At 46.4% G+C, this 26684-nt stretch overlaps 1 pseudogene across 1 annotated transcript in view; it reads left to right on the plus strand.

Annotated features, from left to right (window-relative positions):
* Positions 1-26684, plus strand: part of LOC146858397 (transient receptor potential cation channel subfamily V member 1-like) — a 989609-nt pseudogene that overhangs the window by 710396 nt on the left and 252529 nt on the right. The window contains exons 7-8 of the transcript XR_014980020.1: positions 105-290; positions 2527-2685. The product of XR_014980020.1 is annotated as a transient receptor potential cation channel subfamily V member 1-like (transcript). The remainder of the gene's footprint in view (positions 1-104; positions 291-2526; positions 2686-26684) is intronic.

The following is a 26684-nucleotide window of genomic DNA, read 5'->3' on the forward strand; positions in this document are numbered from 1 at the left end:
TAAATTCACCAACCTGTTGGGAGTTCTTCCAGGATCTTCCTGAACGGAACTCAATTGGAAACATATTGATACTCCTGCATCCATTTTTTGTTTTCCTTTAATAGATTTTAAAACACATCCTCCGACGAGAGATGCCACCGGAGTCCTTGCACCTGTCTCGGAAGTTCACAGAGTGGGTGTATGGACCTTTGCATGGCTCTCTGTATGACCTCACTGAAGTCGATACCCATGAGAAGACCTCCGGCAAGAACTCGGTGGTGGAGATCATTGCTTTCGGGAGCGACAACCCAGTGAGTGTTAAGCCATGTGAGAGTTAGGGAAAAAGAATTTAACAGCAGATGTGGGGTCTTTGCTGAAGTTTCACCCTTTCCCCCAATCACTTCGTCCCTGCTGTTGGTTTTTCTTGCACACTTTTATTCACCATTGTAAGAAAATAACCCCACTCCCCTTTTAACCTACATAGTAGTGTGCAGAAAAGACAGTGTAAGTCATTGACACTGGAGACCGGTTCTTAAATTTGTGTTAAAATTATGTAGAGGCAATTTTGGAAAACGTCTGTAAGTAGCCCGACAGGACACATACATACATCAAAAGGTAAATAGCAGTAGATTGTTAACCCAGAGGTTAGAATGGAAACAATGGGACATGCCAAAAATTCAATGTTAACTGGCATTGTATTTCCAATTCAGGGAATTGCCTACAGGTAAAAGTCTAGGGCTCCTGTACCACTGGGATAATAATGTTAACATTATGGTATGTTATTCCTTCTGTAAAGTCCATAAGTATCAAAGCACTTCAGACAACAAGAATAAAAATAATAGAAAGAATATACTATTTACAGAGCCAGTACTGAGGCAAAGATTCAAAGCCCAGCAAAAACAAATGATGATAAAACTTCCAATTTCAAATACTTTTGTATTACCTTCCTCATAAGAATTAAAAGAAGACAGTATGCACCAAGATAAAAACCTTATAATTTCGAACAACTATCTCAAAAGCAAGCCCCCATCCCTAAACTATCTACCCGCATGCTGTTCAATGGTCTCCTAAAACAAAACATTTCACCAGTTAACCATTTAATCAGCCGGAATCACATCACTACATCTGTAACAGAAGCAAAGCAGTACATTAACCCAAATAATGAAGGGAAAGGATTGGGGTACTAAGAATAAGGAGGCACAAAAGGTGCAGGTGAGCGAGTATATTGTTAGATTGGTGTTCAGCTGACAATTATAAATTATGTTGCAGCCTCAGAGGTACCACATCAACACAATGTTGATTTTGTCTCTGGCCATTAAAGCAGTCCCATAAAGGATCCTACCATTTTTGTAGGAATACTTCTGATATGTTTAACATTTTTTTAAATATTTCTGTAGATATATAACAGTTTGTTAACAATGAATGAGTTATGACCTAGCATCAAAGCACTGCGCAGAAGAATAATTTGCCTAACTATTTACTACTCCTTATTAACGATTAATAGTAATAACATAAGAATAACCGAATAGCATGTATTTACATGTAAGAATAACATGTAAGAATATTCGGGCCGAGGAGGACAGCGTGAGGTTCCCCGCGGGAGTGTGTGAGCATAGAAATACTATAGCACATTGATGCCCCCTCCCGGACCCATGAAGTAAAACGTATATCGTTTTGCAAGTCCAGTGGCCTAGGAAATCCCAGGAGGCCACATTAGTAGAACCGTGTGTTTTACCACAAGAGTGACCCTTTCGCTCTCCCTCCTGTTGTTTCTTGATAAGTTTAACATGTAAAAATAACATGTATTTACTTTAAAAAATGTGTATGTTAACAATTTGTTTTAGCAATTTCCTAAAAAAGTCTTTTACTAGCCCAAGACTTAATGCCAGTGAATTGCATACCATTGAGGTGGAGCTAGGAATAGATTAGCAGAATGTTTTCTTCGCTGTCAATGTTAGAGCTTTTAAATTCAGGATGGGATAACAAATATATACTGTTGAAAATGACAGTTTTGTCTCCAAGAAAAAATATTTTCCTTTGAAGAATTCTTTGTGAGATATGCATTCAATCATATAGATGATTCAAAATTCCAGATGTAGCCATGTAAATTTACTAAAGCAGGAGGTATGGGATTTGGGTTTAAGGTCTTCCATTGAGCCAACTCAGAGTGGAAAACACATTTTTATCAAGATTAGCCAGACCAAACCACTCTAAGGCGAATCCAAGCCACGGCAGAAAAAGCCAGACCAAGACAAATTAAGCCAAGACTGGCTAGGCCAAGCTAAACCAGGCAATGTCTAAAAACAGTCACAGGTAAGCTAAACTGGGCTAAGTCTAGTAAAGCTGAGCTTGCCAATTCAAATCATGCCAAACCAAGTTAAGCAATGCCAAGGCAAGACTGGCCAAGCCAAGACAAACCAAGCCAAGGCAGGTCAAGCATATCCATGCAAGATATCTCTATAACAAACGCAATCATTTCCAATTATGCCAGTACTCCATGAGTAAATGTGGATAGTTTTCACTAAATGTCTATTTTCTTTCCTCTAGAAACGAAACAGAATGATTGTTTTGGAACCAATAAACAAACTTCTAGAAGAAAAGTGGGAAAAGTTTGGACGACCAATATTCTATATTAAGTTCCTGCTCTACATTGTTTACATTCTGATCTTCACTGTGGTAGCCTATAACAGGCCCCTCACTGGAAAGGTAATGCAATTCTCCATGCAGAAGTGTACTAATGATAATATACAATTTCTTCACTATCAAGTCAACCCCCTTCATGGGTAATTAATGTAAAATATGCTATCAATCAGAAGACAGTAGTGGTTAGGTGAAATGGAAAAGGGTGCAGTGATAAGGAGCCACAGAGAAGTGTCCATAACCATTCTAAGCATTCCACATCTCTGCTGCACCCATTTTAATTCAAGTGTGATAGGTGCTACTGAGTGTTGCACTAATGTTGTGTGCCCAACTGGGGAACCGGCTGAAAAAGAAACTAATGGTGATGCTCAGCACCAAGTTACTGTCAGCTTTGTAAATAATGAATGCATATCTCTTGCCTTTGAACTGCATTTCATGGTGCAAATATGCTGCATCTATGTGGGTGTAAAGGTGCTTATGTAGTGTAAACATAGCGAGGGAGCAACATAGCGCTGAAGAGTAGGGACAGTTTAGTGGTACATTTCAAAGTTGTTTACAATAAGGCAGGTAGTGAGAAGTGTTCTTGTCTGTATGGTAGTAATGTTTGCTGAACAGATGTGCCTTCATTTTAATTTTGAGTAATAGAAGAGTAGGAGCAGTTCTGATTTTCATATATGGAGAATTCCTGCCTTGTGGTCTTTTCCTTTTTGCATTTCCTTATTTCCTGTCTTACGAAGTCCTGGCTCACACCGTCTACCTGAGGTGGTTAGATGTTTAGTCGGGTAATTATGAGTGTTACTTATGATGCCCTTGAAGGGAGTTGTTTCTGAAGATGATAGAGGCCTGGAATGGGTGCAAATGCAGTTCCTTCAGTTTGAAACTTATCCAAGCATTCAATCAGATGGTGCCTTTAAGGGGAGCTAAAGTGGAATCAGTAAGGCAGCTGAGCAGATCTTTGGCTTAATCGAGGTGAGAAAGGAGCAAGGCTTGCCCTGTTATTTTGAATCATCTTTTGATAGGAAGGGTTTAATTTTTTTCAAGCAAGAGCTGGTACCATGTAGTCTTGGTCCTCTTGGAGATACAGTCTTTAAAAAAGAGGTCGCTGTCAAGGGAAATCCAAAATTAGTTTGCATTGGCTATTAGCAAGGGGCATTTAGTTTCATGTCAGATAGTCATCCTTGTAGATGTGGTTGCTTTGTACACTTTGTTAAGAGGAGGAATTCAGGTTGTACTTTAGATGGGTGTTTGAAATTCAGTCCTGGATTAGCTGGAGGCTGGTTTAGAGTTGCTGACCGTTGTGAGTTAAGGAAGTTTTTGTGAAAGAAATTGTACATCTTAAGGCTATTGGCACATCTTGATGAGACTGTGGCTCGGTATGGCACTGAGGGCGTCCCATGCAGAGGTTTAACATGAAGGGAGAGGGGATGAAAATATCAGATTCTTGAAATGAGAATCTCCTGGGATCTTGCGGCTCCCGTCTTAATCTGCTGGTGATGGTTGGTGAGGGAGAAAGTGAATCACACAGAACTTTGCCAGATAAACACATGCATGTTTTCAGATTGTGGTTCACTGCTTGGTGGTCAGTTGTGTTGAAGGCTGCTGAAATGTTAAAAATGAGCAATTTTTTCTTTGATGAGGGTGTTCTTGAATACTTTAATGGAGCCTGTCTCTGTTCTCCAGTGTGGTCTGGAACCAGATTGGTTATTTCATAGAAAGTTGTTCTTGTTGATCAGGCCATGTATTAGGGTAGAAACTGCTTTCTCAATGACCTTTCTAAAAAAAAAAGGGAGTCAGAGGATGTGGGCTAATTTGTGAAATTGTCTCAATACAATATATTCTTCTTAAGCCGGGGGCAGGAGATGTCATATTTTGAGGTCATCAAGGAAGGATCCTCAGAGGAAGGAGTAATTAACAATTTTGAGAAGGGGTGTGTGGGCATCGCCATGAAAAGACTTCATCATGGATGAAGGTAGGATAAAGATTTCAAAGGATGTTGCCTTGAGTAAGTTGAGGATGTTGGATGTCCACCGTTCAAGAGGATAATAAAGCTGTCTACTTGGGGTGGAACAGCAGGGGAATGAAGGCAGAATGGCTATGTGTTTCATGTTGATGTGAAACCTGATTTTGGCAATCTTCTCGCTGAATAATCATTTGATTGAGTTGCACTTATCCACTGATTTAGGTACAGGAAGATGTAAGAGTGGATTGATGCATTTCTTGACGGCGTTGATGTTAGTTTCATCTTTGATGGTAGACTTGTAGAAGTTTACTTTGGGTGTGGTCATGAGGAAACTGCATGCGAAGAGGAGATCTTTGAGTTGAGACAGGTCATCAAGAGATCCATCTTGACTTCTTTTTTCTGCACCTGATGCACTTATTTGTGTACTTTCTTGACGTACAGTGATGCTGATGGTTTAGTATTGGAGGACTGTGTGTTCAGTGAATGAGTTTCACATGCTTTTTCAGGTCTTCAAGTAGTGCATTTATAGCTAATAAGGTATGAAGGGATTTAGAAAGCTTAAAGATGTCACCCATAGGAATGCTTTAGTAGGAACTGTATGCTAGTTTTTTCTCTTTTTGGTTAACATCAATATAAAGGTGTGATGCCGAGGAAAGAGAAGGGGATGGTGGGAAGATCTATTTGGTCCAGGAGTGGTTCTCTCTGAGGTATCTTGCAGCCTATGCATTCTCGTCATCATAAAATTCATGTTAAAGGGCTCCAACAGGTAGCCCCTAATCCAAAACCAAAAGTGGTGTATTCTGTCTTGTAGAAAACAAAAGCACAGGTGCACCACAACAAAACAATCAGATCAGTTCGGACAGATATATAGTCCAAGTCCAGTTAAATAAGAGAAAGAGAATTCCTTGATTTCATCTCTTTAATCCATTTTCAAGATAAGCACACAACACAGCCGACGCGTTTCGTCTTGAAACAGGACTTCTTCAGGGCGTTATATGTAGAGAAAGTTAGTATATCTCCATAAAGATAGAACAATAAACAGGAAGTAGTGTCCTTTGGATTAAATCCCCAAGTCGGAATATCTATAAATCACGTCCAAAAATGGGGATGAGTAAGGAAGAAGTATTCCTCCAAATGAATAAGTAACAATCGTAATATATTAGTCACGATCAAGAAAAAGGAAACAGCAGCTAGTCTTCCTCCAGTCAGGAGATTTATAGATATTCCGAGTTGGGGATTTAATCCAAAGGACACTACTTCCTGTTTATTGTTCTATCTTTATGGAGATATACTAACTTTCTCTACATATAACACCCTGAAGAAGTCCTGTTTCAGGACGAAACGCGTCGGCTGTGTTGTGTGCTTATCTTGAAAATGGATTAAAGAGATGAAATCCAGGAATTCTCTTTCTCTTATTTAACTGGACTTGGACTATATATCTGTCCAAACTGATCTGATTGTTTTGTTGTGGTGCACCTGTGCTTTTGTTTTCTGTCTGTTTAGTTCCTGTTGGAACAAGTATTGTAACAGTGGGTACTTTACGGTGTGCACACATACCCTTGATAAAATTTACAAGGGACTATATAATTGAGAGTTATTTAGGTTTAGGTGCTGACTATGTGAAGGTTCCACTGTTTTCTCTTTAGACTTGTATTCTGTCTTGTGTTAAAGTCAATTGCATCCACGCAAAATGTTTCTCTGTGCTCGCGTCTGCTGGTGGGAATCACTCATAGTCTCAGGAACCTACATTAACTTGAACTTGTACTCCAATTCTGAGTCTGTTTCAATTTGAGGGCAACATGTCAGATAATTTTTTTATGTTTCATACATTACTGCACTCTTTATTCACTCTTGTCACATATCATGATCACTGCACCATTATTGGAGCACCTACTTTTTGCAATTGTTCCAGTAACTAAATTACTGTTTTCCCTGCTTTTTCAGTATATTGTTTTGTTGCACAGGAAGCATAGGCTGCAAGCTTCCACCGAGAGAACCACAGTTCTGTTTGTCATTTTATGTACTCAAGTTCCCAGGAATACCAGATGACCCCATATTTTGCAGAAGTGAAATGAGGCAAAGGCTGTCATGATGAAGCTGAGGGGGTTGCCTTTGTAGTGGGTCGATGCATTGACGTGTGGTTTGATCTCCACATGTATCGAGGAGTGTGTTTTGAAATTATTTCATTGCCTTGGAGATTGTGCCACTGAAGAGGTTGAAATCACAGAGTAATAAGTGGTGGATGTGCTGAAAAGAGACAGAGGTGATGAGGTCAGAATTTCTCCATTCAGGGTCTTAGGGCTAGGAGGTCTAGGTCTTTAAAAATGAAGTTGAAGAAGGATGGCTAGGATGCTGGAATTGGGAAATAGCAGCTGACTCTCCTGCCTGTTGCTGAGTCACTTAGAGAGCAGGGCAAGGTACACTTGTAGGTGGCAGCAGTCCTCCTCCTGTCTTGTGTGTGTGCAGTCCTTGTATTAAATGTTGTAAACTGTAGCGAAGAGGGTGTCAAGAGCAATTTCTACTTATATGTTCTATTTTTACTTAAACCTTTAACATTGATTATCTCCAGTTCTAATGATTGAACTCTATTATTCTAATCTGCATAGGGATTTTTCTTGTGTTGTGTTCTCACTTCATCACTGTTTGTGTGCTGTATAAATACTTAACACATTGCCTTTAAGTCAAGACTGAGGGGCCGATTCCAATCCTGAAAAGCTGTACGAATCGTTGTACAGAGCGTTTTCTCCGTACGACTCGTACCCGGTAAACTTTCCGTACAACCTAGGAAGTACGATTCGTACAGAAAGCCTATTTCCGTATGTTTCCTACAAAAGACCGTACGGGTCAAAAAAACCAACGATTCTGATCCGGAACAGCTTGTACGCAACGTCCAGACGTATTCAAGCAGCGGTTTCCGGCCCAGCAATCGCCCCTACGTCACTCCATACGGCTCTTTTTTTACGGGAGCCAAACACAGCCGGAAAAGCAGAGTCCTACGAAAACCGCTATGCAACGGAGCCTTAGTATGCAACGTACACGCCATGAACCCCATCATACGTGTCATCCTGGTCCTCCTAGCCTACGACCTGGTGCACCGGACTTGACGGACACGCCGCAGAAGGTGAGAACAACACCCAGGGGCCAGGGTGGGGGTGAGGGGCAGGAAACATACCCCATACCCAAATCCAAACCTATAATATGGAGCCCATACATTACCACCAGGTTCTGGTCACTTGGGGGGGCGTGGCCAACAACCCCTGCGTACTGCAACAACGGAAGTGGACGTGTACGGTGCGTTTCACACATACCCGTACAGCACCAGTACAATAGTGATACGGACAGTACACACGCAATGAATGCGTGGGTACGGTGCGTTTCACACGTACCCCTACGGACACCAGTACAATAGTGATACGATGCGTACACACGCAATGAATGCGGGGGTACGGTGCGTTTCACCCGTACCCCTACGGCACCAGTACATTTGGGATACGAGGCGTACACACGCCACGAATGTGGGGTTATGGTCTGGCCCTGCGTGTTACCTTCATATTGGTGTGTGTGTGTAGTTCCAGGCCAGCCGTGTACTGCTCCAAGGGGGTGGGTGGGTGGGTGCAGAAGATTCCCAGCAGTGGCCAGCCACATGGGGGTGTCTGCAGATCAATACTAGCAGTGTCCAGACATGTAGGGGTGGCTGTAGAGGACTCCCAGCAGTGGTCAGCCATATAGGGGTGGCTGTAGATGAATACCTGCAGTGTCCAGCCATATGGGGGTGGCTGCAGATGAATACCAGCAGTGGGCAAACATATAGGGGTGGGTGCAGATGAATACCAGCAGTGTCCAGACATATGGGGGTGGGTGCAGAGGACTCCCAGCAGTGGACAGAGACATGGGGGTGGGTGCAGAGGACTCCCAGAAGTGGACAGAGACATGGGGGTGGCTGCAGAGGACTCCCAGCAGTGGACAGAGATATGGGGGTGGGTGCAGAGGACTACCAGCAGTGGCCTGCAATATGAGGGGTGTGTGCAGATGAATACCAGCAGTGTCCAGACATATGGGGGTGGGTGCACAGGACTCACAGCAGTGGACAGAGACATGGGGGTGGGTGCAGAGGACTCCCAGCAGTGGACAGAGACATGGGGGTGGGTGCAGAGGACTACCAACAGTGGCCTGCAATATGAGGGGTGGGTGCAGAGGACTCCCAGCAGTGGACATAGCCATCGGGGTGGGTGCAGAGGACTCCCAGCAGTGGACAGAGACATGGGGGTGGGTGCAGAGGACTCCCAGCAGTGGTCAGCCATATAGGGGTGGCTGTAGATGAATACCTGCAGTGTCCAGCCATATGGGGGTGGCTGCAGATGAATACCAGCAGTGGGCAAACATATAGGGGTGGGTGCAGATGAATACCAGCAGTGTCCAGACATATGGGGGTGGGTGCAGAGGACTCCCAGCAGTGGACAGAGACATGGGGGTGGGTGCAGAGGACTCCCAGCAGTGGACAGAGATATGGGGGTGGGTGCAGAGGACTACCCAGCAGTGGCCTGCAATATGAGGGGTGTGTGCAGATGAATACCAGCAGCGTACAGACATATGGGGGTGGGTGCACAGGACTCCCAGCAGTGGACAGAGACATGGGGGTGGGTGCAGAGGACTCCCAGCAGTGGACAGAGATATGGGGGTGGGTGCAGAGGACTCCCAGCAGTGGACAGAGACATGGGGGTGGGTGCATATGACAACCAGCAGTGGCATGCAATATGAGGGGTGGGTGCAGAGGACTCCCAGCAGTGGACAGAGACATGGGGGTGGGTGCAGAGGACTCCCAGCAGTGGACAGAGATATGGGGGTGTACATCATTATCAGATGACCATCCCTACATGGTGGTATGTACGCATCCCTAACTTTGGACTATGATGACAGTGCTATAACAACACATCACTGACAGCAGTGTCCCACTCCCAGGAGGATGGATGTCTTTCACCCATTGCATGACACACCGCATGTGGGTGTGAGGAAAAATAACACATGCATACCCACCCATGGCAGATGCAGCACAATACACACCCTGATATCATCCCACAAGACTGTATAGTCATGTAACTGCCTACAAAACTAAGATAGCCAAAGGGAACACACACTGTCACGCACATGCCAGGACTGATAGGAATGTCCAGGTGCTGGTCCAGCCACCAAGATGTTGTCTCTCATGGAAGGAATAGGGTGGAATTCCTCTAGATACAATGCCCACAATTGTGAGTCAGGTGCCCAAATACCCTGCATAGCAAGTACCATTTGTGTGGTAGGCTGTGATTACACACATGCATAGTGCTGAAAAGGGTGAATTTGTCCCTGAAGGCATTTCGACATACTCAAAACACAAGTACAGTGACTAGCAAGGATGGCACAGACGATTCAGCAGGAGACATCGGTGAGCAGGGATGGCCATTGTTGAAGGGATCTGTCACCAACAAAGGATATTTTGACATAGGTCAGCACAACAATTGTGCAACTGTTTGCAGGGAAGATGTCAGGTGCCACAGAGGAAGGAACACTCCTTGGGACAATGTCTCAAAACAAAATGAACACACACTACCAATGATTCTTTGCAGAGACATTGTGATAGCACACAGATACCATGGTCCACCTCATGACCATCATACAAAAACATTTCTCAGAACCCTAACACATTACCAGAACACCAACTCCAGAAGCCTCATCACCAACATCAAGCACCTGAAATGCAATAGTGTTGAAAGTAAAAATAATGGCTTTATTCAGCACAAAAAAAATTATCAAAAAGTAGACTATTTACAGAGGCCAATGGCCAGTCCATACGTAAAGTCCAAGGGGGGACGTAGGGGACCGCGTCTACCCCTAGCTTGCCTGCACAAATGAACCTCCAGGTTCATCGGACGGGGTGGGGCATCATCTGTGGCAGTACCAGGCACCGCAGGGACAGGAGGGGGAAGGGTAGGTGTGGTGGGTGCAGGGGTGGACGTCTCCACCACAGGGGGTGGGGTAGCGCCGAAGGTGGAGGCGAGTTCGGCGCTGCACACCGCTGCCAGTACGTCCATCCGAACCCCTGCACCTGAGGATTCCCCAGGGTCAAGGGAGGGTGTGGTGGGCGAGGGATGGGGTGCAGCGCTCCTGAGGGAGGGGGTTGATGTGGTGGGGGACTCAAGTCCCGTGCCCGGGGACTACCTCGCCCGCTTGTGGGGTGGTGACTCAGCGGGGGCGAGGTCCAGCCCACCCAGAAAGAGCTGCTTGGGTGAGCGTTTGGCAGGGGAGCCAAGGGGAGTGGTTTTGGAGGGACAGGGTTGTGAGGACTGCGGACTGCGACTGTGGCTGCGTGTATGTCGTCTGTCCCCAGACCCTGTGGGTGTGCCTACATCCCCCTGAGTGTGCGTGCCAGGAGGTGTGCGCTTTGCCTTACTTTGGAGTGTGCTGCCTGTGTCTGTTGGGGTGTGTGATCGTGACTGTCTGGGTGTGCGTTGGACAGGTTTGGGAGAGTGAAGTGTGGATGGGTCCGGGGTAGGGGGGGGACGGAGCACTGCAGGAGAATAACTACTGCCGTCAGCGAAGAGTCCATGGACCGCAAAATCTTGCGTTGGTCACACATTGTTGCTGACATGCCCTCCATGAACGACACCATCTGTGTGATCAGTTTAGTGTGGCCATGGAGGATATTCAGCACCGATGCCTGCCCAACCTGCAACTGCCGCAGTATGTCCACAGACTCTTCATTGAGGGCAGCAGGGGTGACAGGGGCAGGGGGTGCGGTGCCTGGGCCGAAGGAGACATGGTGGGCCTCTCCACGGACAGAAGGGATGGGAGCAACTGGGAGGGCGGAGATGGTAACGGAGGAGGCGGGGACAGATGTGGGGATGCTGCCAGGTGGTGTAGCAGCCTCCGGCTCCTCCAGGAAGTCAGCGTCAGACCCGTCGGCGTCGTAGGTGGTATCGCCTCCAGACAGGTCCTCGGACTGACTCCCCTCGCCCTCCGTGCCACTGGCTCCCTCGGACTCGCCAGCAATGGTGGCACTGTCTCTGGGTCCCTCCTCCAGGTCCGTGCAGGTGTCTCCTTCGGTTTCGGATGATGATGCTGTGGGCAAGGAGAAGAAACAGAAATGCATCAGTCACCTGTATACATCTGACACATGAGCACAAAAACAATAGGTCACAGTGCATATCAGGCAATGCATCATAAGGAATAGCTAGATTACTCCGCACATATGTAAGCCCTGTACTGCCCAGTTGGTAGACCCACTATGCCACTTGGACACAAGGAAAAAAAGAACACACCAGGCCACAACTTGAATGAGAAATACACTGAGAAGCTAGTGTCTGTGAACAAGTGAGCACAGCAATACAATGAAGTCATGCCACCTCTTGTTTACCCTGAAAGAAACAGTAGTGGTGCACCCAAGGTAAACTAACACACCTCACTACTCAAGGTGTCACCACACTCAGAGACCTGTAAGTACTTTGTAACTCAAAACGAAAAGATGTTGTTACCTTGGGACTCACAATACTTTACACAATCGACATGTATTGAATGTGGCAATTCGCCATTTCGTGAAAAGAACACTCATGTGCCTGCATGAAATATGTCGCACAAGGCAGTGCACACAAAACTACATTTACACTGCCATTGAAGAAGCTGGCACCTTTTTCAAAGAAGCCACTGTTAGAAATAAATGGTGTTGCAGAAAGTACATATACATGGGCCCACGGAGGTCTTGATGTCTTGACACACGTTAGTTTGTATCACCAAAAACAAAGGAGTTTCCCAAAATCAAGACCACTGTGGGAACATGTATACGGAGAATCTGCAACACCATGTTATTCTAACGGTGGCTTCTTTGAAAAGGTGCCAGCGTGTTCCATGAAAGTGGAAATGTCGTTTGGTGTGCACTTCCTTGGGAGACATCTTTCATGCAGGCACATTAGTGTTCTTAACACAAATCATCAAATTACCACATTTAAAACATGAAGAACTGTCGACAAGTGCTGTGAGTGCCAAGGTACAAAAATTTTTGACTAACAACTTGAATCATGTCAGTTGTCACATGGCCATCCGCTACCTGATGACAAAGTTGGCTACACATATGACCCACTGCCTGTCATGTAGAGTGGCACACATGTCCAAACCCAGGACAATGCATAAGCTAATGGGCCTGCAATTGTGTTGTAAAAAAACATAGCTGTACTGTGGAGACACCCTCATGGCAAGCCAGAATGTCCACACAGATGTCAGCACACAAAGACCAAACTGCGTTGCATCTGAACCACACACATGTGCCAAAAATGTATGAGCAGTAATCATGTTTTTAAAAAAATGACACAGGTTGCAAAGCACGAACATTAAGCACTGGCCACCATCACAGGGGCACTGCACGGGGATTCTTTGTACAGCCAATTCTCACACACAGGTCAGACCTGGCAAGTAGAAATCAGGGGTGCCCCTGTAGGCCTCTCCTGCACAACCCCCATACCTGAGTCAATGTGATTGATACAGATCAAGAAGTGACACCTCTTAATCAGGGTTTCAAAAACTGTGCAGCAACAGTTGCTAAATTGACACAACATCACCTTGTGGGGCTAGCAGCACATATTTGTGACAAACAACCATCAACAGATTGTTGTGAATAGCCACACAGGCACTGCCCAGTGTGAGTATGCACAAGCCAAATGGTGTATCCCTGTCCAGTGGACACATGTAGCACACATTGGAAAAATACAAACTAGGCCAGGGAACAATGCCACAGAGGCAGACCTATGCTGAACCCACAGAGAATGTGCACGGTGTTGGATGACACACATGATTAGGAGGCCAGGGTGTCTCAGGGGATTGTAGTGGGCACACTGCTCCGTGTTCCTGGAATGAGCTGACTGTACCATGAGCAACCGTCATGGCACTATGCATATCTCCCACTCATGCACATCATGTCTGAGGCCACAACATTGGTCATGCATGCTGCAAGGGTGTTCAGTTGAAACCTCACACTCCTATGTTGAGACTCATCATCAGTGCCAACAAATATGGACCCCCAACATAGTGAACAGGTCATGGCACAGGCAAGGTACCAACACATGTCACAGACCACCCTCCCACATGATGTGGAAAGCAATGTGCACTTTGATTTCCTGGCACCCTAGATGACCATGTGAAAATGTGATTACACACAGACCAGGGGACACATGTCAAGGAGGGGAAGGGATGAAAAAGAGCACCAGGTGACATTGGGGAACAGAAAATGCACTGCACATATAAGCTCTGGGAGTGTATCCAGGCTACAGAGCACTTCCAAAAGCTGGTGACACATAACACAACAAACAGCCATGTGCCTACCCCCTCCTTGCTGCAGTCTCTCCTGTAACTGCCTATCGAGGTCAGGGAAGACCACCGCCAGGACACGGGTCATGTAGAAGGTCAGGCGTCGGCGACCGCCATGGGGGCGAGGAGGGTCGAGCCCCAGCTGGACCCGGGCGATCCGCCGGGTCCAGCACCGGATGTCCTGCCACCGTTTTCGGACCTGTGGTAGGTGCCCACTCCGATCCCCCGCCGATCTCACGGCCCTGACTATGTCCTGCCAGATCACCATCTTCTCGTGGGCAGTTACCTGTCAGGATGACAAAGTGAGACAACATCACTTCACCTGCTCCATGTCCCAGAGACACACATTTGAACATCATTGATATGTTGAACAGGGCATAGGATGCTGACAGGAATTGCATCATTCTCAATGAGAAATTGGCCTGTGTGCAAGCTCAAATGCACTACATGGCATTGAAAGTCAACAGGTGGCATAAGGGGTGCGACACACTCACTGATCATGGCACACACTGTGCAGCACATGCAACAGCAGGCTGATGGACAGCACGTGCCAAGCAGTCACATGTCCCACTCCACTGACGCACCCTCAGAAGACTAGACAGACACACCCAGGCACAGATCACTCGCCTGTCAGTGACAACAGCGGATACAACCCTCACTCTGCACATGTGCCACTTGCCTCTGGGGTGTCACAGGTGTCGTGCTAGCTCTGCAAGTCAGACACACAGCACGGCTTACTTGTCACATCAGATGGGTAGAGCTGTTGCCTCCTCCATGCAGCTGTGGTGCAACACTTCACATAGACACTCACCCACATGACAAGGAACATTCACACACATCAATTTCCATGAGGTCGTACACATCATTTGGACACTCTCACCACAGGTCCACTCAACTCATACACATCTGTGGGTACAGTCACCTGTCACACTGGGGGGACCACTGAATCACCTCAGGACAATAGGAAAAAAAGCCACCAAGGATTTGCCAGGCTGAAAGTGTCATGCACTATGCAGTGAAAGTCACAATAAGCACAATGCAAGTGAAGAGTGCACACAGGAACTACATCATGCTCTGCATGAGAGACATAAGCATGCCCCCCCTGGGACCCACTCTAAACAACATTGCATGTCTGTCACACCTGGACACAATGCCAGAAGTGACAGTCGCACAACAGGTGCATAGGCAAAGGTAGTGGAGTCAGCACTCACCTGCTCCCCTGGTCTCCCATACAGCTTGGGGTACTGTGGGAGGAGGCAGTCCAGCAACGCCTCATTCTCCTCTAGGGTGAATGGCTGGGCCCTCTCCACAGTACGCGACATGGCCCAGAGGAAGCAGAGACAGCAGCAGTGTGGTCGACTGGAAAGTTGTGCAGGCAAGTGCCCTCTCATGGTTTCTGGCTGCCTTATATCTGTCTTGCTGAGGGGCATTCATTTAGAGGAGTACATAGTGATTGGTCAGACTCATTCGCATCATACGTTTACTCCAATCCCTTTAAACATACACCAATGACACGCATTCGCATCGTTCAAATTTTGAGCATCATGTCAAGTCAACAACCACTTTGCATTCTGGCAACCAACAGGAAGATCTACCTAAGCCCATTTTTGCATTTCGCAGGAATAGGAACTTGCGAAATGTATTAGTGAAATCTACCTTGCCCTTGAAAAAACCTTTGATCCAACGCTCTATTACAGGTGCATCACCTATTCTCGGTTCGCACAAGTGTGGCGGATGCCAAGCTTGTGCTTTTGTTAAAACTACTCCGATCCTTGAATGGGGCAAAAAGACTTTCTCTTTTACAGAAATGTCGAATTGCAGGACTAAGAATGTGATCTATCTTATCTTGTGCCCTTGTGGCAAAGGCTATGTGGGCGAGACGAGCAGAGAGATGCGTGTTCGCATTTGCGAACACAAATCATCCATCAACAACAAACGTCCAGGAGCCCCCTTAGTCAAACACTGGACTGAAAAACAGCATTTGACAAAAGACCTTAAATGGCTAATCCTGGAATGTATAAAGACACCTAAAGATCGTAATACTGAAGCACTTAGGAAGAAGAGAGAAGTCTTTTGGATTTTTACCCTTCAGACTTTTGACAATGGACTAAACGAATCCCTTCCTTGGGAAAATGCCATCCTCTGATGTACTATATATTTCCCAGGTATTAACTTCCCTTGACAATGTAGTCATTTGTCTTTTTGACTACCCGCTCATCACCATTATCGCTTATTAGCAGGCCACCAAACCCTTAGTACTCATGTCTAATTCATTTCTGTAATATTGATATTTATCCTGCAAATCCTGATTTTTGATGCCTTGATAGCGCCTTGGGCGCTCCTCAGCAATCCTCCCTTTGTATTCCGTTTCAAGAAGGCGACAGACTATCTATATTGTAGTGGCCACGTTTCTTGACCTTCCCCTACTAGCCCTAACATTCTCCGACTAAACTGTAACAATTGCGGGTCCTCTCTGAATGGCCTGAATCAATGGCTATTTACTATCTATGGTCTGTTTGAGCATGGACCAATTTTTTGGTTGATTTTCATTCACCTGCCCTAAGATGGCGCCCGTTATCTCATGTTGTTATACTGGTAGGCTTTACATTCGGATTAGTTCTATCTTTTTGTTATTTATTCCTTCTTATTTTTTATCCATTCCAAATAATTTCATATAAATAGATAGGTTTGCTTAAACTTATGATATAGATTTATTTTTGGCAGCCTTAAATCTTATGGTTTTTTTTCCTTTCTAAGATGGCTTATGGATTTTTTGTTTGAGCATAGACCATAAGTTGGAGTGACTTCTTTTCCTCCGATTTGCTCCCTACCTAAGATGGTGCTCGTTACCTTAAGTTTTAATAAGCTTAATACCCTTATCCGTTTCACGACGTTTCTTTTTGTTTTTACATTTATTCTTTAAAAACTTTTTGATAAATGTATATTTTTGTGGCTAATCTGGACTCTGATCACTCATGGTGAATTCCTACTCACTACTTCGTTTTATGCCCCTGTTCAAAGATGGCGGCCGTTACTATATGCTACATGTACGCCTGAATTCGAGACCCTCTGAGTCCCCCTTCTAAGATGGCGGCCGTTGTTATTTTACGCTGCACTAACGTTAGAATTCTAGACTCTCCGAGTCACTTAATCGCCTTCAGGTGTGATCTGGACTATTTAAACCTTGATTCAATTCGTGATCCTTCTACGCGGCGGTGGGGTAAAAGAGGTATTCTTTGTCTGGCGTTCTTTTACTGGTGATATAATCCTGCTCTGAATCAAGTAAGTACTTGTTGCTGTGACTATGTTATGCAGTAGTCGTTTAGTTAAGTTTAAATTCTAATCCGATTGTTAGCTTGTGCTTCGTTTTTTTGATACCAGACATAAATGGCCCTTGTATTTTTAAACTTCTTGGCTCTACCCTGTTGGACAGACTATATTGAAAACTGACCAGTTGTTGGTCCTAATTGCAGTTTGACTGTTGGGGTTATTACCGCACTAGTATAGTCTATTCTAGCTTGTGCTTTCTATATAAACTAGACATTTTTGGGTCCCCATTCCTTTAAATCGCGTCTCCATGTCTTTTTAGACCAGATTGAATCTACACCGACTGTGTGTCTGAGTCACAGTGTTGGTTGTCGGAGCTTTGGATATATATAGTTGGACGCTCGCTATCTATTCTTGGTAGCACCATCAACTAATATCTTGTAAGTCTGAAGCAGTTGGTCTCCTATATCTATTGATTACAACTCCTAGGAGCCACCTAGATACTAAGAATTTTTTGTCTTCTTTCAGAATATTATTACTTGTTGACATAAGACGACAGGATAAGCGATTTGGCATTTCCTGCAAGAATTCTGACTTTGCGAGTCTATGTCCATATTTCTATCCAGACCACTCCTGATCATCTTGTAAGTGTGGTGTAATTATTTTTGCATTAGTACTTACCCTAGCATTAAGAGACCTGTATGTTCTAACACTGAATCTCTTTACACTTACCTGCCCTATATATTTCTTTCTTACCAGACTCATTACCATATCGTGAATTATAGCTGATATTCCTATACCTGACACCAGACTGCGTCTTCAGTTGTGGGAAGGTTCCTACATTCTATCCTCCCCAGGCTTCATTGGATTGTGAGCTACATTATTAAGATAACAAGTGTGTAGTATGTTTTTCTTATTTGTGTTATTTCAGGGATTGCACTTTTGGGTTACGTGTCATTATTATTATTTTCTGAATAAGTATTTCTCTGTAACTGTCTATAATTCCTTCACCTAATTTATTTTCTTTCTTATTCACATTGGGGTCTAAAATTATTTTCTCACTTAGGGACGCTCATTATTATTTTTTGCCCTCTTTCTCTTATATATATTTTTCTATCTTGCATTCTTATTCTCTACCTCTCCGCACTTTCTAGCAATGTTGAAGCATTTCGTGCTCGATAAATGTATACTTTTTGCATATATGACGATTGATAACCCCGTTATTCTCTTTTCCACAGAAAAACATTTGTTTTGTGACGAGGCTTAAAGTCAATCCATGTTTGTTATTGCTTTATTAGTGTTGTTTTAGTGTAGAATATTATTTTTCATTTTTTTGCCATTTTACACTTGTACCGCCCTGAAGAAGGAAGATTCCGAAACGCGCGTTGGCGTAATTGTGTATCTATTGGCGTAAATATATGTGTATATGTTTTGTGTATTGTATTGATCATAATTGTTTATGATTATGTTGTAATTTGTATTTTTGTCATTCTTTCTATATATGTTTTGCGTTGATTGTATTGCTTCGTTCATTTTAGTTTGAATTATAGTTAGTGATGTATATAAAAAAAATTTTTTTACAAAAAATGAAAGGATTTTTTCAAAAAAAAGAATTTTATCAGCAATAATATATATATATTTTTAAAAAAAATAAAACAAAAACAGAGTATCATTCAGTGTTTATTTTCTGTGGTTCTTACAGAGGTTATCTTGTCACATGGGTTTTCTCCCTGTATTTTGAATTGTTTATTCCCTGCTATTGTATTTACTAGTTCAGGGACCCTCTTATGTTCTTATTGTCAACAACCACTTTGCAACATTGTATTTTTTGGCCAACTGACTGTTCCAGGACACCTGATGGACACATTGCAAATTAAAACTCTGTATCCATGACAACCAGCATGCATTTTGGGCCTAATACTTGTCCCCTATGTGTCCCCTATGTAATTTTGAAATCCACACACATGTACTGTGCGATTCACACATACCGTACGGCACCAGTAGAATAGTGATATGGACCGTACACACACAATGAATGCGTTGGTACGGTGCGTTTCACACTTACCCGTACGACACCAGTAGAATAGTGATACGGACCGTATACACGCAATGAATGCGTGGGTACGGTGCGTTTCACACGTACCCGTACGGCACCAGTAGAATAGTGATACGGACCGTACACACGCAATGAATGCGGGGGTACGGTGCATTTCACACGTACCCGTACGGCACCAGTAGAACAGTGATACGGACCTTACACACGCAATGAATGCATGGGTACGGTGCGTTTCACACGTACCCATACGGACACCAGTACAATAATGATACGATGCGCACACACGCAATGAATGTGGGGGTACGGTGTGTTTCACACGTACCCGTACGGCACTAGTAGGATAGTGATACGGACCGTACACACGCAATGAATGCGTGGGTACGGTGCATTTCACACGTACGGCACCAGTAGAATAGTGATACGGACTGTACTCACGGGATGAATGCGGGGGTACGGTGCATTTCACATGTACCCCTACGGCACCAGTAGAATAGTGATACGGACCGTACACACGCAATGAATGCGGGGGTACGGTGCGTTTCACATGTATCCCTACGGCACCAGTAGAATAGTGATACAGACCGTACACACGCAATGAATGCGGGGGTACGGTGCGTTTCACACGTACCCCTACTGCACCAGTAGACTAGTGATATGTACCGTACACATGCAATGAATGTGGGGGTATGGTGCATTTCACACGTACCCCTACGGCACCAGTAGAATAGTGATACGGACCGTACACACGCAAAGAATGCAGGTATGGTGCGTTTCACACGTATCCCTACGGCACCAGTAGAATAGTGATACGGACCGTACACACGCAATGAATTCGGGGGTACGGTGCGTTTCACTCGTACCCCTACGGCACCAGTAGAATAGTGATACGGACCGTACACACGCAATGAATGTGGGGGTACGGTGCGTTTCACACGTACCCCAACGGCACCAATACAATAGTGATACAAGGTGTACACACGCCAGGAATGCAGGGCCACGAGTCGCACAAGGATGTCCATCAAGTACTTGTCATTGCATACTTTGATGTGCAGGCCCTAGGTGTGTCAGCCAGTGATATTGCACAGGTCATCTCATCTAATTGCACAATTGATGTCTGATGACCTGTGTACACATGTCATGTGTGATGGGGCACTATGTGGCACACATCACCTTGACACTTGCCACATGTGTGTCTGTGGTCCAACTGTGTCATGCACAGCAGCAGTGGGATGGCACAGTCATCACCACCCGCACCTGTCTCCTGATGCCAGGGACAGGGACAATCTATCAACTGGCATGTCACGATCAGCGTGCCCCTATGTGACTAAGTCATGTGTGTGTCATGTGTTCCCATGAGCTTGCTGTTAGTGTTCCATCAACTGCATCTGCTGTTGGTGCATCCAACATGGGTCTGTGTGGAGATGGGCATGGCACACATCTATGCACACCATGCCACATGTGGATTCCCACGGCTGTAAGGTCCGTGTGCATTTGGACATCATATTTTCCCAGGCATACATGTCTGCGTCGTTGCAGTGGCTGTGTTTATTTGTTGTCACGTGTACCCCTTCATCGCAATGTGTTTCATATGTACATTTGACATTCCATGTGACCTGTGCGTGTGCCTTGCAGTCAACTGCCTGGATGATATGACATCCTTCCAATGCAGCTATGTGGATGTGTGTCACTCCGGTGATATCCCTGGCTGTTCACTCAGACTTGCCCCCAGCTCATTTCAGGGCATGTCATGTAGACCTGACAATCAACAGGTGTATCTGGCTTTTCGTAGGAGTGCCAGCAAGCTGGCATATGTGTCCTGGATGTATTGCACACACCAGACTCCATAGTTTCCTGATGTTTAGTAGCAGTTTAGCATGTGCTATGTTCATTGATGTTGGCAGACTCTCAATCTTCACTATTCCTAACAATGTCTTGCAGGGCACCGCCTGTCCCAAGACCAATGCCAGACTTGGCTGCCATGAGGGAACGTGCCTGCATCCGACGTTACAGATTCACTCGACAGTTGATTGAGGACTTGACCAACAAGCGGGCACCACACCTCCAACCGTGACACAGGTATCCTACTGCGCTGACCCCCAAGATGAAGGTGATGGCAGCCCTACATTTTTTTGCCATAGCGACGTTTCAATTGACCATAGCTGATGTTGGTGGGATGTCACAGACAATGTTCAGCCGTGTCCTGCGTGATGTTTTGGCAGCCATGTTGGAGCACCTTGATGAATTCATCAAATTTCCTACTCCTGAATCAAGGGTGATTTCTATGCCCTGGGAGGGATGCCCCATGTCATTGGGTCCATTGATGGGAAACATGTGGCTTTGGTACCACCACAGGCACAGGAGCAAGCCTATCGCAACCGTAAACATTACCACTCAATAAATGCCCTTGTGGTGTGTCTTGCTAACATGCCGGGGGGACCACTGAATCACCTCAATAGGAAAAAAAGCCACCAAGGATTTGCCAGGCTGAAAGTGTCATGCACTATGCAGTGAAAGTCACAGTAAGCACAATGCAAGTGAAGAGTGCACACAGGAACTACATCATGCTCTGCATGAGAGACATAAGCATGCCCCCCCCCTGGGACCCACTCTAAACAATAAATGCCCTTGTGGTGTGTCTTGCTAACATGCTGATTTCCCATGTCTGTGCACGTTTTCCAGGATCAGCACATGATGCCTACATCATGAGGCGTAGCAGGGTGCCACAAATGATGCTGCGGCTGAACAACGAACGAGCATGTCTTGTTGGTGGGTATACTCTGTTTGTCCTGTGTGTTGCGGTATCTTTGGCTCTTACGGCATCTCCTGACCCACTTATTTACATGATGTTTCCATGTAGGGGACTCTGGATATCCCAACATGCCATGGCTAATGACACCTCTCCGCAACCCAAGAACAGCTGCAGATCACCGGTACAACAATGCACACAGGCAGACCAGGCGAGTGATTGAGAGGACGTTTGGCCTCCTGAAGAGCCGATTCCGGTGCCTTGACAAGACAGGCGGGTCCCTCCCATATGCACCGGAGAAGGTCTGCAAAATCTTCATTGTGTGCTGCATGCTGCACAACATGGCCGTTAAGAAGGCACTGCCACTCATCCTTGATCCTGATGAGCAGCAACATCCACCCGTGGAGGATCCAGGGCTTGGTCACGAGGCAAGTGATGAGGAGGATGATATCCGGAGTCAGCTCATACGCAACTTCTTCTCACAATGGTGAGTCACTGGGTATGAGTGTGCAAGCTTGTAGCATTGAGTGGCATGTGTTGCAATGTGTGTGTCCAGCTGACTGAATGCAAAGTGACTTTGATGTGTGTACTGATGTGTCACTCGAGTGATGATGACATGCCACACAGTTTTGCGGAGAGACTTTCTTTGAAATTTGCATGTGTCCAACATTGTTCATGTTTCGTAATTGACCATGTGTGCGGCGAGATTTGTTTTAGGTGACTTCTTGTGTGTCTGTCATTCCCAGGTTTTTGCGCCTGTTGTCTGCTCGTGTCATCTTTGTCCTCCTGCTATTCCTCATGAGGATTGCAACTTGTGCAGAATCAGCGTTCCATGCACGGACATGCGGAAATGTCAGTTTGGGTAAGGATTACAGCAAGGCTTTTTGGTGGTGGTACGGGTTGGGAATGTGTGGGGACTGCTTCTGTGCATGTTGTGGTACCATGCATACATGTCTTCTCACCATGGAGCATATAACACATGTAGCATCACTCCCATGACATGATAGTCACCCTTCTTGACAGTCATCTGTAGTGGAGTGTGGAGTCTGATGAAGGCATCAATGTGCGTAAACCTTGCCTCTGAAACATTGCGGATGCTACGGGTGGACATAGTGTGGGACATCACAACAACAGGCTCTATGGTGAATTGCAGCCTCTCCGTGTGCAGCAGGATGTGTTTGGCTCATCCCCTTAACTTGTGTGCCAGATCATTGGGATTTACAACATCCGTGTTGTGAAGGGGGGTCCGGCGTATGTCCCACATGTTCTGTCAACTGACCTGTGAGTCTGTTCGTATGGATGCATTTCCCTTTGTGTGAGTTTGTGCAATAAAGGTGTTCAGCACAATCCAAAGTGCCTCATCTCTGTCACTGCAGATCTCTTGCCAGTTTGCATGCGTCATCTATGGCATAATTGTCAAAGATTGAGCATATGAGTGTATGTGTACTTCGGCATCATGCATGCAGTTCTTCATGGCTAATAATCTCTATTGTGCATGAAGTACCTGGTTGTGTATGTATTTGTGCAGGTTGCTCCCCACAACGGGACATCAACGCCTGCTGACGGTGTGTCTCCTGTGCGCAGCTCCGCATTTTGTTGCCTGATCCTGTGGCCGTCATTTTTGTTGAATCTTCATACATTTTCTCGGAGTGACCCCTGAGTAACCTGACACTTCTTCCTTTACATACACCTGTTGCCCTGTGCCTTTCTGACCACCTTGTCATTGTGTGCTACTTTTTGCCTAGTTTCTCACCCCTTCTGCCTGCTGCAGCCTCACCTGCGGCACCACCCCACCGAGTGCCCTGATTCTGCAACCCACACGCCTCCAAAATGCTCCTCCCTTCCCCCTCCACCTATTCTTAATGCAGCCAGCAGCTTGTCTGTGCCACTGTTGCGCCAACGCCGTGCCAAAGGCAGGACCGTCTGCACCTGCAACGTGCACAGTGCACGACCCTCTGGTCCTTGCATGACCCACATCACACAACAGGCTCATGCTGCAGCCACCCTCCAAGCAATGTCCACCAGACAAGCAACCGCCTGCTACCAGGCAACCCCTAAGGGCACACATGACACCTTTGCATGCTGAGTGTGCAACTCCAACTGCCTACACAGCGCTGCCCCGCCTACCAGACCCTGTCAGAACAACCAGGTCATGTGCTTCCTACTCCACACCCACTCCGTCCACCAGCACGCCATTGAACTCTGTTACCTCCTCAACACAACAGCCCCACACATCACCTGCATGACAGTAACCTGGATAAAAGCATCCTCAGCACACAACTTCTTCATTGCCATCTCTGACGGATACAAGATCACCCGCAGGGACGGCACCAACAATCCAGGCGGATGACTTGCAATTTATTCACAAGTACACCCTCAGAGTCACAAATCCGGTTTCGCACCAACCCCCTTGCAACCCTCAGAGTAACACTCATCTACAGATCTCCAGGCCTACATCCACAAATCCGTAAAGCCATCAACACGTACATCTGCACGCACGCCCTTACCTCCACAGGCTACATGTGGCTGGGGGCCAGTAACTTCTTGCTGGAGGAGAACCACACCACCATCCATCATTGGTCCATCAACATTTGAATCCACGTCTCCGACAAGCAACACACTGCTTCACACCCCGCTACCGATCCCCCAAAGATGCTTGATGTAAGTCATCACAGACAAGCTGTGTGGGACACTCGAACCAAGACCCCCGCCACACCCTGCAACCTCACACACTGGATCAGCAACTGATCCAGCAATCTTGCCACATTGACGGACTTTCCTGTGAAGCACAACAACAGTTAAGCCACCTGGGACAAGGCAGACCTACTGGACTCATACAGATCTAGCTGGACTCTTGTGTAAACCTTGCAACACAAAGAACCATCAGTTACCTTACAGCCCTGAAAAACGCCACACACAGCCATCACCATATCATCAGCAAGGACAAGTGGAGATCCTTCAGATAGGGCAGAGGCACCAAAACACACGACATAAGCATTGTGAGTAAACTGACAGCAGCTCTCCATCCAAAAGACACCCCACCCTTGCAAGGCAGATCAAATCCCTTGCAACTTTCTACCACTGCAAGCTCATGGACATACACGACAAACCTTGGCACACAGAGGCAGACAGCACTATTATCCGCGGGACAAACCCCCCTCAGGTTCTGGACTCCCGTCAGCAGCAAATACACCACCTGGCTCATGTGCACCATCCACTCTGGCTCTCCATCAGGCCCCTTCCCTCACAACATCTCAACCACATCATTCCCCATCCTTGAAGCCCACGTCCAGCACGTCATGAATGTCTCCTTTGAGTTTGCCACATTCCATGGAAGCTAGAGGCATACAGAGACCCAGGCCCTTCTTAAAAAACGGACTGTAGTACCGCAGGAACTCCAGGAACATCACCCTGCTTCCCTACCCAGCAAATGTCATCAGGAAGACACTCAACGAGCAACTGACAACTTCCTCCACGCAAACAGCTCCAGGCAACCGGCACCAGACCATCTTCCACAGTAATCACACCACTGCAACCCTCATAATTGCCACTACCAACGACAACTTTGCTCTGCTCAACAATGGTGAGACTACCCCCCTTGACCTCTCAACGGCATTCTACACCATGTGCTACCACACTGTCAGCTCACACATCTCAAACACTGATATCCAGAGGAGGACCCAGGATTAAATCACCAAGTAGCTCACCAGCAAGGCCCAGGGAGTCGGCCTCCACCATTCTGCATGTGGTACACTGGGGTCATCTGGCCCATGCCCCAGGGCTCATCTCTCAGCGTGACGATCTTCAATGTCTCCATGACCCCCCTCTCCACCATCACATGCGCACACGTCCTCATCATCATCTCGTATGCCATTGACACCCAGCTGCTCCTCACCCTCACCAAAGACCCAGCCATTGCCAGATCCAACCTTCAAGAAGGCATGAGATCCGTTGACGAATGGCTGAACATCAGCCACCTGAGGCTGGACTTGGACAGGACTGAGGTCATCATCTGAGGATTGTCCCCTTACGGCTGGGTCAACTCCTTGTGTCCCACCGGCCTGGGCACCGCACCAGCACCCAGTGGCAACGCACGCAAGCTGGTGTTCATCATGGACTCATCGCTCACAATTACCATGCAACTCAACACCATCTGTACCTCATGCTGCAACACCCTGCGCATGCTACAAATGATCCACAGATAGATCCACTCCAAGGCAAGACAGACCGTCCACCAGGTCCACGACACCAGCCGGGTCAACTACAGCAACGCCCTCTATGGAGGGACAACAGCAAAACTGCAGGAGAACTTGCCCACATCCAGGGTGCATCTGCACACCTCATGTTCAACATCCCCCGACCCAGCCACATCACCGTCCACCTGAGATAGCTGCAATGCCTCACTGTCTGCTGCAGGATCACCTTCAGTCTCCTCACCCACACTCAGGAGGCAGTCCACAACCCCAGACCCAAAACCGACCTTTGACGTCTGTCATCCAACACACTGTTGGCCCAACTCCGTGCAGACAACCTTGCCCTGGCCACCATTCCTCACATCCACAGAACAACTGCATGCAGGAGATAGTTCTCCCACCTCGCCAAGCAGACCTGGGACTCCCTCCCCGGGCACCTCCACATGACCCATGACTTCTACGCCTTCAAGATACTCTTCCAAATTGGTCTGTCCGAGCAGTATTGCAAGC

Source organism: Triturus cristatus, chromosome 3_2 (assembly GCF_964204655.1).
Source record: "Triturus cristatus chromosome 3_2, aTriCri1.1, whole genome shotgun sequence".
NCBI lineage: Eukaryota > Metazoa > Chordata > Amphibia > Caudata > Salamandridae > Triturus > Triturus cristatus.